The following is a 16,391-nucleotide window of genomic DNA, read 5'->3' as shown; positions in this document are numbered from 1 at the left end:
CACTAAAACTCGAGATTTGCTTCTGTAAAGTTTTGATGATAATTGTTAGAGTGAGACAAAAGATAGGGAAAATAACACGGTCTTCCGTGTTACCTTAATGCAAGTCTGTTCGTTTTGCATTGAAATAGCTGTAACTACACTTCTGCATGTAAGTGCATGTGGTAATACTTTTTCGAAACAGAATACACTTTGTGGACACAAAGCAAATGAAGGGCTACTTAGCCTTAAAATCAAATCAATTTTGCTCGTTATCATAGAATTGTCATGGTTACCGGAATTTCAGAGCTGTGAGTATTGCTGTTTGCATTTGACGTGCAAATCCAGCCTAACTGAGCTTCAAATGCGGTAACACAAAGTAACCAAATGATACTTAGCAACCATGATCCATATCACCGCCAACCCAGCAAATAAAATCAAATTTTGACTTCGCCTTCCTTGTTAAAAATCTTACCGCGTTTGGTGTTCCCGCATTTGATATTTGCATTTCAAACGCACACAGCAATATGTGATAAAAGTTTTAAGATTCCGATTAAACTTCGTTGCGATCTGTTTGGTTTATTTTAGCTTTATGAAGATCTATAAATATTTAGGAGTATATGGCCTGGGGCTTTCGGTGTGATGTATTAATGTAAACATGAATCGAAGCCGAACCTCGAATTTTTTAAGAGATAAAATCTAGAGAACCAGACGCATTGATCGATTGGTCACCACCAGCGAGTGACCAATCGATCAAGTTTTAAGCTTCAATGTTTCTCTGGTTCTCTAGATTTGAAAGTGTAAGGTTTGGCTTCGATTCATTTTCACCTTAAGAGCTCACAAACGTTTTGTGGTAGGTGGAAAGAGCACAGCATCATTTTCTGTTCGTTGCTTAGTTCAAGGATTTCGAAGTGTTTGCTTAGAGATATAATTTTTTGTACGACCCAATAAATTTAATCGTAGATCCAAACTTTGTACTCATCAATTCCTGAGTATCTAAGGATCTGTACAAGATAATAATTGATTTGTAAGATTTATAAATTTCTTTCACAAATAATGAGCGAACGGTTATTGCTTTCAATTTAAAAAAAATATTGATATTGTATATCAATCCAAGTATTTTTGTTTTTAATGATATTCTATGGAATAATTAAATTTGTACCTTTTACTTATTACAATATGAAGAAAAAGACTTTTCTTATATTTTGATGATACATTATTCTACATCTTCGGACTGAGATACGATAGCTTACATGAATTGGAATCATTAAAAAAATAGTTTCTAACAAATCATGCATCCAGCGGGACTTGAAACGAAAACTTCCAATGTTATGTTTTCTCACCTTATTAGCAGAGTCTATCAGAAATCTGTAAAGAAACAATCAATAAAATCAAAATTAGTGATTCTGTTGAAAGAATAAGCGATACAATCTATTTCACTCAGTTCCGGAGAATAATTCACAATTATCACAACCATCAATAAGCCAAACAACACACACGCACAAAGATTGTTCTACTCGAGAGCTACCCTGTTTTGAGCCGATTATCGTACTTATATCGGTCGAAGCATTGTTACGGCATGCTAGAGACTCAACCAACTAATCTGAACCTATTAGTCAGGGATTTACGAATGTTTCCCGCAGTACCACACGACGGGTCGGATACTTTTCATTCGAGCACATATCCGTTTCGAATCCACTATATACAGTATTGGACAATAAGTTTGCAACTTTTTCGATTTACCATACAAAAGGATCATATTTGGTAGACAAGATCTAAGATATTTTTGAACGATGTATCTCAGAATACTCTCAGAAAACTTATTTATCTCTTCCAAATATACAATTTTGCTGAAGTTACCATGAAATGATTTCCTAATTTTTTGACAAAATTCAAGTTAAGCTTTAGTATTGTGAAAAAACGGTCCCTCAATAACTGAAAACTAACACTCCAAAGTTGACAATATTGTAAGGAAAATCTAAAAAGTTGCAAACATATTGTCCAATACTGTGCTACAGAGGAAAGGTTATGGCGGGCGCTTTATGTGCGGCTATTTAACAGCGAGGTCATCCCGAGTTGAAGTTCCCTCACTTCGTTCTGCTCGTCAGACACATCGGAGTCGGATCGCATTACTTCTTGTTGGCTGCGCACGACTCCCGCGCAAGTGGAAAATCAGATTAAGACACATTTACGGGCCCACTCACAAAACACAGCCCACGGGCCAGGAAATGGAGCAATATAAGCTACATGGGAATTGTTTGGGAATTCGATTTGTTTCTACGGAAGACCTTGGGTACGGGAACCGATTTGTGGCCCTATGATTGCTGCTTTGATTTACCATTCCTCTACTAGCAGCATAATTATTTTACCCCAAACAAATATTTAGGTCGCTTTTATTATTATCGATATTTCACAAGTTCTCAAAAACTCTTATTTTTAGTGACTATGTGGGTTATGATCATTGGTCATCTAGTCTCGGCGGTATTCTGAAATTCCTTAGGGGCTGTCCATTAATTACGTAAGACAATTTTTGAGTTTTTAAATTAAACGCGTGGAAAAACTCAAGCCTCACCCCCTTCACCCCATAAACCCTTATGTAATTAATGGACGGCTCCTTAGGGCACCGAGCCGTTTTCGTAACTCACAAAATAAAATTCTCATTTTGTATTAGGTTATCAAAACAGTAGGTAGTTTGGTGGAAGACTATTCTTAAAAATTGAAGTAAATTGGTGCAACCGATCTTGGAACGTCATAAAACATAATATTTTCTGGATTTTCTGGAGCAACTCGACCGATTTGAATATTTTTTTAGGGAAAATCTCCAATACCTGAAATTGTTCGATCCAAGAACTTTTTTTAATAAGTGGACAAGCTACAAAAAAAAAATATGAGGAATTCGACCAAAGATCCATACCCACACAGATTAAAAAAAGAAAAGTTTTTTTGAGAACTTGTAAAAAAATGAGCAATGGTATCGATTGACAAAAAAAAAATATCGCCGAGTGAATATTTTTTGTGGTTAAAAAAAATGATGCTGTTGCTCTCTCCCAACATCCAGGAGCTTTCTGAAATATAGGACTTCAAATCTACGAGCATAATTTGTAACATATTTAAGAGGTTTAAATTGTATCACCTTACCTTGAAACCTTAGAAGTGTTGAAATGATTCAACTGCGAGTATTGATGATTACAAACTTCCGTTAAGTCATCCAAGATATTCCAGAAAGATAGGCCATAAAATATACAAGATCTACCAGCATAATAACTGATTGATTAATAAAAAGTACACGTCCAGTAGACTCATGCTTACCAATAAGCTAGATAAATTGATGAGTTTCACTTGTGCTATTCGCTAACAAAGAATAACACCAAAGCTTCGTTTTACGAAGTGTTTTGTTTTCATAAATGCAATTCACGTAGCTTTTTTAAGTAGTTCTTCGACCCCAAATAAAATTACTGATCGGAATGATAATTTTTGCTGAAATAATATGATATTCCTTGACTTTTTGCTTTGAAATTTAGTTTACACATGCTTAGCCCACAAATTATTGATACATATCCTAGGTCATACCTGCCCTAAACTCCAGAATACTCTGAAATATTATTTTCATATCCACAAGCGTGATCTATGTAACATTGAGTTCAAGGTAACATGTTGCTTTGAATTTTTTGTTGTATTGTCGAGTTCCATTCAATAGATTGTCAGAGCCTTCCAAGTACTTCCTGTAGTATGGGCCTTTTGATCTACAATAAGTGACATGTTGGTTAATTATTACTACAATACATGCTTATAGTAAACTATTGAAGTAATTTTCATAAAAGCTAGGTATAATTTGTAGCCTAAAATGTTCGCTATCCAAGAACAACTAACAAATTTACTATTTACTTAATTGCCGTTTTTTAAATATCATAGCACGTCTAGTTTTTTAGATATTGACTGCTGAAATGCAAAATTTGACTATTTCTGCCAACTTGCATGCAAGTTTGTCAGCTTGTATGGCAAATTATATGCTTCATCTACCACAGAATTCAAAATTCATGTGTTAAACAATACTTATTAAAAAAGTTCATACTACTAAAGTTATTTTTGGTGGTTCAGAAAAGTATTGGATTTTGCTATATAAGAGATACGAAGAATTTTGTATGGAGACTGCAAGCATGTTGAAAAAAAAAACTATTAAATCTAAATTTTGCTATTAAATTAAAACTGGATTATATCTAAATTGAAAGTTTAAGTCTTATCTTGCATGCTTGATGAATTAGATCAGAAGAAAGTTTGATGAACAATACCTTAAATTTCATGTAAACATCAATGAAACCAGTGTTTTCTAAAATTTTGGCAACCTGTAGCTAAAAATTGTGACGTGCAGGAACATTTCTGAGAACGGCATCAGTTACTGCAACCCCAAATCTACAAGAGACACATAATTTGATCCCTGAGACACGCAAAAATTTTATTTTTGTTACGCTGTGTTATCTAGAGACAATTGATTACGCTTGTAGATTTCAAAGCCTATCTATCTATCTATATAAATAAAAATGGAATGGTGTTTGTATGTCACGAAATGCCTTGAGAACGGTTCAACGGATTTTCACAATTCTTTTACTGTTGTATTTGCCCAGGGTTCCGACGTGTTCGTACGTAGAAAAAGTTTAGGAAAGTCTTCGGAATAGTCCTTCAAACGGGAGAAAACTTATGTATCATTTTGTATGAGAGATTGCATGTCATTTTTCGACAGCCTACTTGATGGCAAGACGAAGTTTGCCGGGACCACTAGTATTCAATATAGATCTTGAAGAACCAAGAACATCCGAAAAATATGAATACAATATACCGCTCATTCACATGATAAGGGTTTTTCGGAATATTTGGGAACTAACTTGAGATCACTTATTACGTTCATAGATCGCAAGGCCTACATTCAATGGAGTCTTTGGAAGACCAAGAATACAACATTCCAGGTTTATACTCCAGGAAGTTTTTGGATGAACTGAAACACTAGTTGTATTATCAAGTTATCAAAACAAATTATTGTGCTGAAAAATAAACAATCCTCTAAGTGACCAAAGTTAGATGTTCTAATGTATAGAAATATTGAGTGGATATTCATTTGCTCGGATAGAGTCTAAAACTCCAAGGAATTATTGGGAGACTTGCGTACATTTTGTCTAACAAAGATCCACAAAAGTCAACAATATGATTAGCATACTTTTTTGTTCTGGTGGAGCAATTTATTTTTAAAATATAAACGATGTATTACTTGCGATCAGACTCCTATGGGCAAAACCTCGTTTTTCAAATTGATTCAATTTTCGAACCAATTCAATTTACGAACACCCGATCTAAGTCGTAAATTGAGGTTATCTACCAATAAAAATCGAAATTCCTAAAAAAACTAAAAATAAGCGCTACAATATACAAAGTTGTCTAAGAATAGGAAACCGGATTCTCTTCTTGGCTCTTTTGATTAATTTCGGCAGGGTATTTTTTTAAAGCTGCTGAGTGAAGCCACTATATGCATCGTACTGAAGTCTGTTTGCAATGTTTAATAAATTCGGGTGAAAGAAAGTCTTCCTCCATGCCAAAGTGAATAATGGAAGTGCCCAAATAGTTCTTTACCCTATGCATACAATGAATATGCATTAGACTGATGCAAATTTTGAAGTTTTTGCTCCCCTATGCTTAAACAAAATTTGAAGTGATTTGGAAGAATTTTGGTTGTGCACAGGTCATTTGAAGTTTACATGGAAATTACTATGGAAAAAACAAACCTTTTGTGTTCAGTCCTCTAACTGCTCGTCATTATAACCTATTGGAATGTAAACAAACTCTGCTCGTGTGAAATCTTCCCAGCTACAACTTTGTCGAATACCACATTTTAATTGGACGTAAGGATAATTTGTTATCATTGCTAACAAAGTCTGAATCATGCTGAGATGATCATTCAATTACTTTTAAAGCAACACTGCTTTTTGGCTGTAGAACATAGTAGCCTAAATTACTTTGATCTAGACGCAGCAAACTGGACTATCGAATTTCATACATTTTGCCTTATGAAAGGTGGAACGATTATTGCAATACGAACACTTTATGTATCGTTTTAGCATCACTCAACATTAAGGCATCGATAGGCGCATGGTGTACGCTCGGGCCTGTCGATCGCAAGGCTGTTGGTTCGATTCCAGGTTGCCGCTTAAATGTTTTTTGTTTTCAAATTCTGGTTTCATAAGGCAAATTTATAAATTTCAACCCGATTTCTTGTGGCGAATTTTCATAAGGGGTTCCTATGTTTATCGCTAGTCCATTTGCTTGAGTGTATTCTACCCGCCAGGAGCACCACTGTTGCCTGCCGAGCAGTTTGTTAAGCATGTAAAATGCAAACTCAGTTTATGATTATGAATAGCAATTTATCCTGACGTTCAATCGAAATGTGGTCTTCGACAAAGTTGTAGCTGAAAGAATTTCACATAGGTAGAATTTGTTCATTTTTCCATAAAATATTATAATACAGGGCTGAACACAAAAGGTTGGCGTTTTCCATGGTAATCTCCATATAAACTTCAAATGGCGTGTGCACAGTCAAATTTCTTCCGAATCACTTCAAACTTTGGGAAGATGCTATTTACCATAACAAAAATCGTTTTAGCAAAGGGGAGCCAAAATTTCAAAATTTACATCACTCTAATATGCATATAAGGCGTTATCCATAAATGACGAAACATTTCAAGTGACGGTGTTGTAAGAGGGTGAGAAAGGAGTCCTCAACTAGTGGTCATAGCATATTCAATCATATCGATAAAAACAGTAACGCTCTAGATGAAATGACCCATAGTTTTTGACTAACTTTTTTACTTGTTAAAGTTATTTTAAGTTTATGATTCAGATTCAGAAGAACCATGTTTTAACACATTTATACCAATCGTCAAAAATCTTTCAAATTTTCTCAACGAATGCAATTGATATTTTATGTAGCTACCAATGAGTTGCGGATTATACCTTTATCATATTTGTTATAACTTTAAGATTGGAAACATCAAGTTCAAATTATGTAGAAATAATGAAAATAGGTAGCGATCCTATTGTTAGCTATTTTTATTTAATTTGATAGGGCCGCGCCAAAGAGCTCATTTATTTATTTATTTTTTTCTATCTTTATTAACGAGATTTTTAGCCCTGGGCTAGTTCATCTCGGGACCAACGGCTTTACTTCCCTTCCGAAGGAAGTCGTCACTGAAATTTTTAGTGACTATCTCGGGGATGGGATTCGATCCCAGGTCCTCGGCGTGAGAGGCGTGTGTTCTAACCACTACACCAGGTCCGTCCCCAGCTCATTTATGGCAACCTTATGCTGAATTCAGAAATTGCACTTTTACTATTGCTAAATTCAGCCAAGAAAACCCTCCCCTGCAGAAGTGAGACATGGAACGCACAGCTATTCAACAAGATTAAACTGAGAGTAGTGGGTGCGAAGGTTCGAAGCAGAGGAAACTTTCTTAACTTCCTAGGACATAGAATATCTTCGTGTTTGCTATACATATGCAATACCTTCGTGTTTGTTGTACTAGACTGGCCCTTAAACAAAAAAGTTGTTAAACTCAACGGGGCACCCCCTATATGTACCTTAGGGTAAGAAAAAATGTCTCTCAAAATATAAACTATATATATATATATATATATATATATATATACATATATATATATATATATATATATATATATATATATATATATATATATATATATATATATATATATATATATATATATATATATATATATATATATATATATATATATATATATATATATATATATATATATATATATATATATATATATATATATATATATATATATATATATATATATATATATATTTTTTTTTTTATTGAAAAAATAGTTACCAGTTTACATCATTTTTACAAACAAGATCACTTTTGTATAGTTTTTAACTACATTATTTTAGCAAATATTCAAATAACTTTCAAAATTCCTTCTAAACTCCTCTCGTTTATTCCACCTACATTCCCTAATACCCTTTTTGAAGACAAATAAACTACATTTAGGATAACTTTTTAATACATAACTATAATAATGACAAACTAACCAAAGAGCAGACCGCTGTCGAAAACATTTTCTATCTAATTGACTAGTTAAAAACATTTCTAAATCAACGTATTCTAATCTCATTCTTTGTCGTATTATTACTTCAACCCAGGATCTTATATCTTCAGTTTTTGGACAAAACTTTAATCTGTGCTCGTTAGAATCTACTACTTGGCATTCATCGCAAACATCACTCATTCGTCGGATTCCATACTCAACTAACTTCTTTTTGTTTGGAATTAAATCATTAACAAGCTCGTATATCTTGGATCGATCTTCAGAAAGCAAAAAAGAGCTGCTGATATTGTTCCAAACGATTTCCCAATCAATTTCAGGAAATATATTTTCAACCCTTGGTTGATGTTTGTCTTTCTCTACAAAATACGTATATAACATTTTACAAGAGTCTATATTATAATTATGCATAACAAACCTTGCTTCTTCTAACCATTCTCTTGCGTTTCTTGTTAATCTAGATTGCTGTTTAAAATTCAAAAGATAATTTTCATTATTAACGACATGATCACAAACAATACTTTTTAAGAAAAGTGCTTTACACTTAGCCTCCGGATCTTGCAGCCCTAGGCCTCCCTTTTCAAAAGGCAAATAAAGTTGCTTTCTATCTAATTTAAAGACATTATTATGCCAGATAAACATACCTACGGCAGATTTGATTTTAGCTAAATGAATATTCTTTGGTGGAAAAATTTGAGCCGAATACCATAATTTAGACAACACAAACATATTTACAAACCATACCCGTTGAAGCAAATTTAATTTACGAAATTTATTCAAATTTAACCTATGTTTTATATCGAAAACCAATTTATCGATAGTAACGATACTTTCACTCCATGATTTTCTAAAAATGACTCCTAGCACTTTCAACTCATCAGTTTCTGTAATTAATTGTGGTCCCGATGGACAGTTATTTAACCTTAAAATCTTTGACTTAGTTATATTCAGTTTGATTTTCGCGAAGCTGGCAAAGGATGAGATGATTTTCATAAGCAAATCAAATTCTTCATCAGTTCGTATAAACACGTTCAAATCATCTGCGTATGCGATAACTTTAAGGATAGAGTAAAGTGGGGCAAAAGTTCGAGTGGGGTAAGAGTTTCTTTTTAAGATTTCTAGCTCAATTCAAAATAAATCTTATAAATGTCATGGTGGTTCGAATGCTATTCAAGTAAGAGACTTTCACTCAAAATATCATAAAAATCGATTGAGATTTGGATAAGTTATGGCTATTTGTTGTTTTTCAACGTGAATATTGTAATTTTTGGTCAAACTTTCGTTGCATGGAATCAATTGAAGATAAAATCTTTTTCAATATTTTATGTAAGGGCGTTTCTAGGCCTATCATAAGGTTGCTTTGAGGTGTATTAGTTTTTGCATAAATGCTTGAAAACAATATTTGGCCCATAGTGGGGCAAAAGTTCGAATCAGCGGGGCAAAAGTTCGACCCATGTATAAAATCACGGAAAAATTTGCAAATTGCCTAAAATCCACATATTATCTTCAAATTTAGTTACATTTGTCTGATCGTGTGAAAATTGTCACCAAAATTTTACATTTACACTTAGTTTTGCGAAAAACTGCTATTTTTGAGTTTATAACAATTAACTCGATTTTGGGCAATTTTTTGATGAAAATTTAGTGTGTATTTTTCGTTAAACTTAAGTTTACGGCTGGTGTAAGGTATGTCTGTCATAAAAGGATCAATATTTTGTGTTTTAGCCAGCGAACTTTTGCCCCACACTAGATTCGAACTCTTGCCCCACCGGTGGGGCAAAAGTTCGAATAAGACAATCAATTTTGAAACTGTTATAACTAAAAATGAGTAAATATTTTGACACAAGTTTATTCTGCAAAATTATAGCCAATATGTTGAAGGTTCACTGCATGGTATTTGTTTTGTTTTAACTGCTATTGTTTTTCTGGAAACTTTGATTATACCACTAAGGTCGAACTTTTGCCCCACCTTACTCTATTATTGTAAGCAAGAATCCCACAAGTGTTCGCATAAATGTTCCTTATGAGAGACTCTACGTATAAAACAAACATTATCATGCTTAAGGGGCAACCTTGTCGAACGGATGACCTAAGGTGAAAATCTTGACTTAAAAATCCATTAAATAAAACTTTGGAAGAGGCTTGAGCGTATAATCTTTTGATGCAATCAATGAATTGTTCTGGGAAGTTAAACTTCTGTAGAGTTTTCCAAAGAAAAGGATGGTATACCCGATCGAACGCCTTTTCGAGATCTAAACTAACCACGAAACCTTTTAATCGTTTTGTTTCAATTGACCTTGTTAGTATTTTCTTCAGTTCTTCAAGACTGCCTATGCATGATTTATTTTTTATGCATGCGCTTTGGCCTGGACCGATCAAATTATTTAAAAGTGGTTGAATTCTGTTAGCTAAAATCTTTGCAAATAACTTGTAATCCGCGTTCAACAACGTTGGTCGGAAATTTTCAAGAAGTGTCCGATCGCCCTGCTTTGGAATCAAAGTTACTATTCCTTCTGAAAAATACTTTGGTGGATTCAGTGTTCCAGCTAGATATCCGTTGTAAAGCCTACACATCTCTTCCTTCATTATATGAAAGTGTTTCAAATAGAACTCATATGTTAGCCCAGTGCTTCCCAAACTTTTTCAACTTTCGCCCCCTTGAGACCAACATTTATCTGGAATCGCCCCCCTGATATCGATATTAGAAAATTATTAGGTAAGATTTACTAGATAACAATTTAAAAAAGCAATTTCATCAATTTTTTGCGTGCAATACAGGCTAATGAATCAGTTTTCGATACAAGATCGACCTAGTTTAAGCTTTATGAATATAATATATGCATAGGCACCAACTTGTAACGTAGTTGGGGTATGATTCGTTAATGGTGATTTCATACTGATTTATTTTTTATTTCAAAAATTACTGCAATAATTTTCAAAAATTGTGAATAGTAAATGTTTGACGATTTTTTTTTTTTTTTCATTCAATCCAAAAACACTGAACAAATATGAAAATATATAATGTTTTTAAACTCATCTTTCAATGCAATATTTTTTTCTGTCAAAAAAGCTGGATGCCAATGAAAGAAATATTAGTATCCTAACCTCAAAGCTCCCTCATGAAACAATCCTTACATAAAATATTGAGCATTTGAAAAAAGTTCTAAAAATTCTCAGATACACGTTTTGTACATCCAAATAATGTTGTGTTTTAAATGTTATCTGTAACTCATCATCCGACCTTGTGAAAATTTCAAATACCGACCATTCTTAAAACTCAAAACTTAAAATCTTATGTTGTGTTGGACAATTATCAACTATCATGATTTTAAAATGACCCTAATTAGAGATATATCGAACCAAGGTATATTATTCCTGGAATTAATTAATGAATGATTCAATGATTAAATGATTATGAGTAATTGTTTTCAAATGCTCTCGTGTTAGCCTTTTCGCCCCCTTTCTGGATTTTTCACCCCCCAAATTCTGTTTTTCAAATTTTCGCCCCCATGAGTTCAAAAATCGCCCCCAGGGGGGCGAATTCGCCCACTTTGAGAATCACTGTGTTAGCCCATCAGGTCCTGGAGATTTCTTCTGATTGCATGATTTAAGAGTTTGCCATATCTCTTCCACTGATATAGGTTCAGATAGTGCAACTGCCTCTTCCTCTTCTACAGAGGATGTTATGTAATTTAATGGATTTTCATTTGGGTTCTGATTCTCTTCATCTGTATCTCCTCGAAATAAATGTTGAAAATGATTCTGAATAATTTTGCCTAAACTTTCACGATCCGACACCAGTCCGTTTTCTCCTTTTAACGTCAATTGATTGCTATAAACTCCTCTATGTATCTGATTTGATACTTGGTATATACTAACTTTTTCTCCTTCAGCAATATTGTTTTCTGATAATTTCTTTGAAAAATTTTTGACTCTTTCATACTCAATTTCCATCAGACGGGATTTGGCTAAGTTAATCAATACTGAAACATCTTGTCCATTCGCCAAACGTTCATTCAAATCAATCAATTTCCTCAACTGCTCGCTTTTTGCTGCTCTTATTTTACTGTTAATTTTCCAGGCTTCTGTTTTGTAAAATTGTCTACATTTTGGTTTCAACACATAATTCCACCAGGAACTAAGATCGCTGGAGTACAAGACACAGATTAACAATTCATACTCTTCTGTAAACCTATTCGAAATTTCTTCGGACTCCAGAATACTAGGATTTACTTTCCAGTACCCTCTACCTCTTATATTGACTTTTGATCTTGACGTTTTTACTTTCATTACCACAGCAGAATGATCAGAAAAAGCAACGGGAATTGTAACTATATCAGCAACGCTTTCGACAAATTGAGCAGGTCCGTAAAATCGATCCAATCTCGAGGCAGATTCACCTCTAAAGAAGGTGAATTGGTCTTTTTTCAAGTACTTCGCTACGTCCTTTAATTCAAATAAATCGACTAATTTTTTTAATCCTGCGCATGAGCTGTTTGATGCACCTCTCGAATCTGAATTTTCTAATGTACAATTAAAATCTCCTCCAATAACTGAACATAAAGCATCCGGTTTACCTAAATGCACTGACATCAAATTTGTAAACAAATCGTTTCGTTCTCTGCGATAGTTTGATCCTGAATGTGCGTAAACATTTATAAAATTAATACCATTAACAATTAATGAAACTATTCGACCGTTAGATTCTAAGAGTACATTTGAAATTTCCATACTTTTCCTTGCCAGAATTGCAGTACCTTTTTTATCTGCACAAATATTAACAAAAGCATAATGAGTAGGTAAGAACAAGAAATTTTCGTATGCTACTTCCTGGAGCAATAAAACATCAACATCATGATCATAGATAAAATCACGCAACAATCCTTGGTTAATCGTGCTATTTGAACTATTCAAATTAATCGTCGCTACTTTGTATGTGTACTCCATGGTAACACCCGCTCCAGATACTCTAACAAACGCTTATTATTTACCCAACGGGGGGAACTGATTCACATCTCCAGTAATCCCTTCTTTTCCGTTGCCTTTCGTTGCTGTCTGGCGTGGCGTCAATGAACGCGATCTTCGTGCTTGCAACTTCAATAAACCGGGGCCTTGGCCATCACCTACCTTGGCAGTTTTCGCCGCATTGCCTACGTTGGACTCCTTGCTCCTTAAACGTTTCACATGTTGCCATTGATTGTCCTTTCCATCCTCACCAACGACTCTCGTGTCCTCAGAATCAACATTTTCATGTTCTTCAGACGTTCCGCTATCACCGTTCGATTCATCTCCCATATCGCTGTTTAACTGATTTTCAGCACCGGCTAGTGATGCAACTTCAACTTCTTCGCTAATTTGTAACCTCTTCGCTTTGATTGGAACTGATAGCTTAACACTACCGCTCGACGACGACGCAGCTGCGTCAATCAACCCCGTACGATTCACCGGTGGGTGGGCGTAAGTACTCAACCGCTCATTCACCGACTTTCGCTTCGGACATTCTGCCTTGAGATGTTCTGCTGAACCACACAGGAAACACTTGTGCTGGATGCCATCATAGAACACCCTAGCTTTCACACCTTGAAAGTGAACATGTGAAGGAATGTCTTGCAACACCTCCATATTGATCCCACGTACACCGCTCCAAATTGGAAATCCGGATTCGGCGGGGTATCGTTCCCTGACCAAATGCTGAATAGATCCATATTTCGCAAAAACAAACGCTAATGCCTTGTCGTCTACCTCAGGGGGCAAGCCAAACACGCGCACATATTTGAACATTCCGTTTGCCGCTGATACCGTAACTTGAATCTTGGTTCCGTTGGCATATTCGAACATAACCTCGTGGCCAAGAACCTTCAACGCGTGCTTCAATTGATCTTCCCTTTGAAACTTGATGAATAAACAGAAATCTTCACGGTACATCGCCGACAACATGTCACAGTCCCATCCTTGCTTTTGGAAAAATGCAAACACTTCACCGTTTGTCGGATTCCGGGATTGAGCCCCGAACTTCAACTTCAGCGTGTTCTGCCTTACGACTTTGGCCTCCATCGCTTTACTCAACCTCACACTCGATTCAAGGTCACTCCAGAACAATAGACACTCCGAACAAATGGATGGTTTTTGTTTCACAATACCACACTGCGCAGCTCGATAAATGCGTCTGATCTGCTTGAAATCTCTGAGCAAACTGCTAAGTTCAAAGGCTGTCTTGGTAGTGTCATTCTCAAAACACACCCAAGCCGTTCCCATAGGGGACGTTAGCCACAAGGAAGTGACGTTTCAAGTAATACTGTTTCATATGGTATGCCCTCTTCAACATCTAATCCAATTTCTCTCGCCGTTCCCTTACGGTACCTATCCATCTATTATTCATTGCTTTCTTCTCCATGCTCCCTCTTACTTCGAGCAAAATAGACCGATATGCCGATAAAAAAATTCAAAATAAAATCATAATGTGTAATGTTGAAAAAAATAACGTCAATGAATATTGGAGAAGGGGCCCTGATCAGCCGTACACGCTAAACTTGTCACGCTCAGAAATGAGTGCCGAGTACACAAAATCAGCCTCTCTTCATGCAGCACAGATTCTGTGCAAAAGGGGCTGTACACAGTTTTGAGCAAACGGTGGTAAACAAACCGAATGAGTGAAATGCGCACAGAGGAGGAACGCTTGGAATGCGGAATTCGCTTCCATTTTTGTTTTGCTTCTAAAAACATTAAAAAAAAAAACATTCAAATTTTCAAGTTTTCAGAGATTTTTTCATTCGAATAGCCGAAGCGGAAGCAAATGGGGAAAAAACTTCCACATTTGCGACCATCTTCCGGCTTTTCGCCTGAAAAAATCACAGAAAACTCCCCATCTTACCAACGGCCAACTGTTTGCTGCCGCGCGGGAGAGATTGACAGTTCCATTTCCATCGATCCCCGCACAGCCGAAGGCCAACACATTGGCTACACACAGCATGAGTGCGACTTACACAAAATTTTAACTCAGCCAGAGAGTCCTGCATTGGTTGCCTCATTCTGTGTAGTTTTTACACATGCGCTGCGTTGAGCAGGTTTAGCGTGTACGATGCAACTTAGTCGCAATGCTCACACAAGAGAGCTAAATGGCACTGACGTCCATCTTCCGGAACCTCGTGGTAAACTGCTTCGTTTCTTTGGCCCGCCATTTATTTTTGTATACAAGAGCACTGAGGGAACCGAAAAATCCTCAATGGGATGACACTGGGGCATTTCATTTTTAGGGAGTCCAAAGAGCAATTCTCTTGAAGAGAAAACAAAAACACGTTTTTGACTTTAAGGCAAAGTAGGCCGTCATTGAAATTTGTACGCGTAGTTGATGATTGTTGCTAATTCATCTCACGATTTCAAATCATGCATGTTAGCGCGTACAGTGATACTTTTTCAAGTCAAAATAAACTATCAAGACTGAGTTTTATCACTTTAAAATGCAAACTAAAAAGTCATCATTGTCGCCAAAACGAATGACGGTCTATTTAGCCTTAATTACAGAAAGGTATTGAAATCATTCTCATTTTTACTGTACACCCGTTAACTGTTTGAATGCTCATAAAAACATTAAGCTGTCCCAGTTGGAATAGCAGAAAGAAGAAAAAGTGTTAGTACTCAAGTTTTCTATGGCTCATTTACATGTTTATATGAATATAGACTTTTCTATTATTGCAAGTTTACAATTTTTCATTGTGTATTTTTATCGGTAACACATATTTTCGGTACTTTAATTTTTTTTATTGCGAATTATTGTCAAACTATTGCTTATTTCAATTTTTTTTATTGGATCGTTTTTAGTAATAGACGTATTATTAGCCTGCTTTGAATGCTTGTTGATTTGGCATCCGTTCGGTAGCTGTGCAAATTTCGAAGAAAAGTGTGTGAATGTTATGTTTTTTGCATGTTGGTTTCATCATATGAAGCAACTCAGATGTATTAAATAATTAATAATATAAATTAAATAATAGCTTCACATATAATTACCACCTTAAAAAGATAAACTAGGTCTTCGACACGAACGTTCACCCTCATTCGGAAAACTTTGACACCTCAATGAGTTTTTACATGCTATTTAAGGCCTTCGCTTCAGGAGATTGTAGGTCGCGTTCTCTAGCGAGGGTGGTAGTGCCAGCCAGCCAGCCATTAAATTTTGACCCCCATTGCGTAACGCAACACCTTAGCACTCGCACAGAAACCAGTCTCCCCAAGAAGCAGCAAAAGTGAAAAGTTAACCGTTTATGGCACGTTCCAAGAGACGAGCTTCGTGCGGTGCC

General features: G+C 35.4%; 1 protein-coding gene across 2 annotated transcripts in view; it reads right to left on the bottom strand.

Annotated features, from left to right (window-relative positions):
- Positions 1-16,391, bottom strand: part of LOC5576402 (ankyrin repeat and BTB/POZ domain-containing protein 2) — a 371,364-nt gene that overhangs the window by 208,257 nt on the left and 146,716 nt on the right. For both annotated transcript variants that reach the window (XM_021849188.1, XM_021849189.1), the window contains exon 3: positions 1,320-1,344. The gene's annotated coding sequence lies outside the window, so the exon portion shown is untranslated. The remainder of the gene's footprint in view (positions 1-1,319; positions 1,345-16,391) is intronic.

The sequence above is a fragment of the Aedes aegypti genome, chromosome 3, assembly GCF_002204515.2.
Source record: "Aedes aegypti strain LVP_AGWG chromosome 3, AaegL5.0 Primary Assembly, whole genome shotgun sequence".
Classification (NCBI taxonomy): Eukaryota; Metazoa; Arthropoda; class Insecta; order Diptera; family Culicidae; genus Aedes; species Aedes aegypti.
Note: the sequence above shows the minus strand (reverse complement) of the source record. Positions and strands in the feature narration are given on the sequence as shown.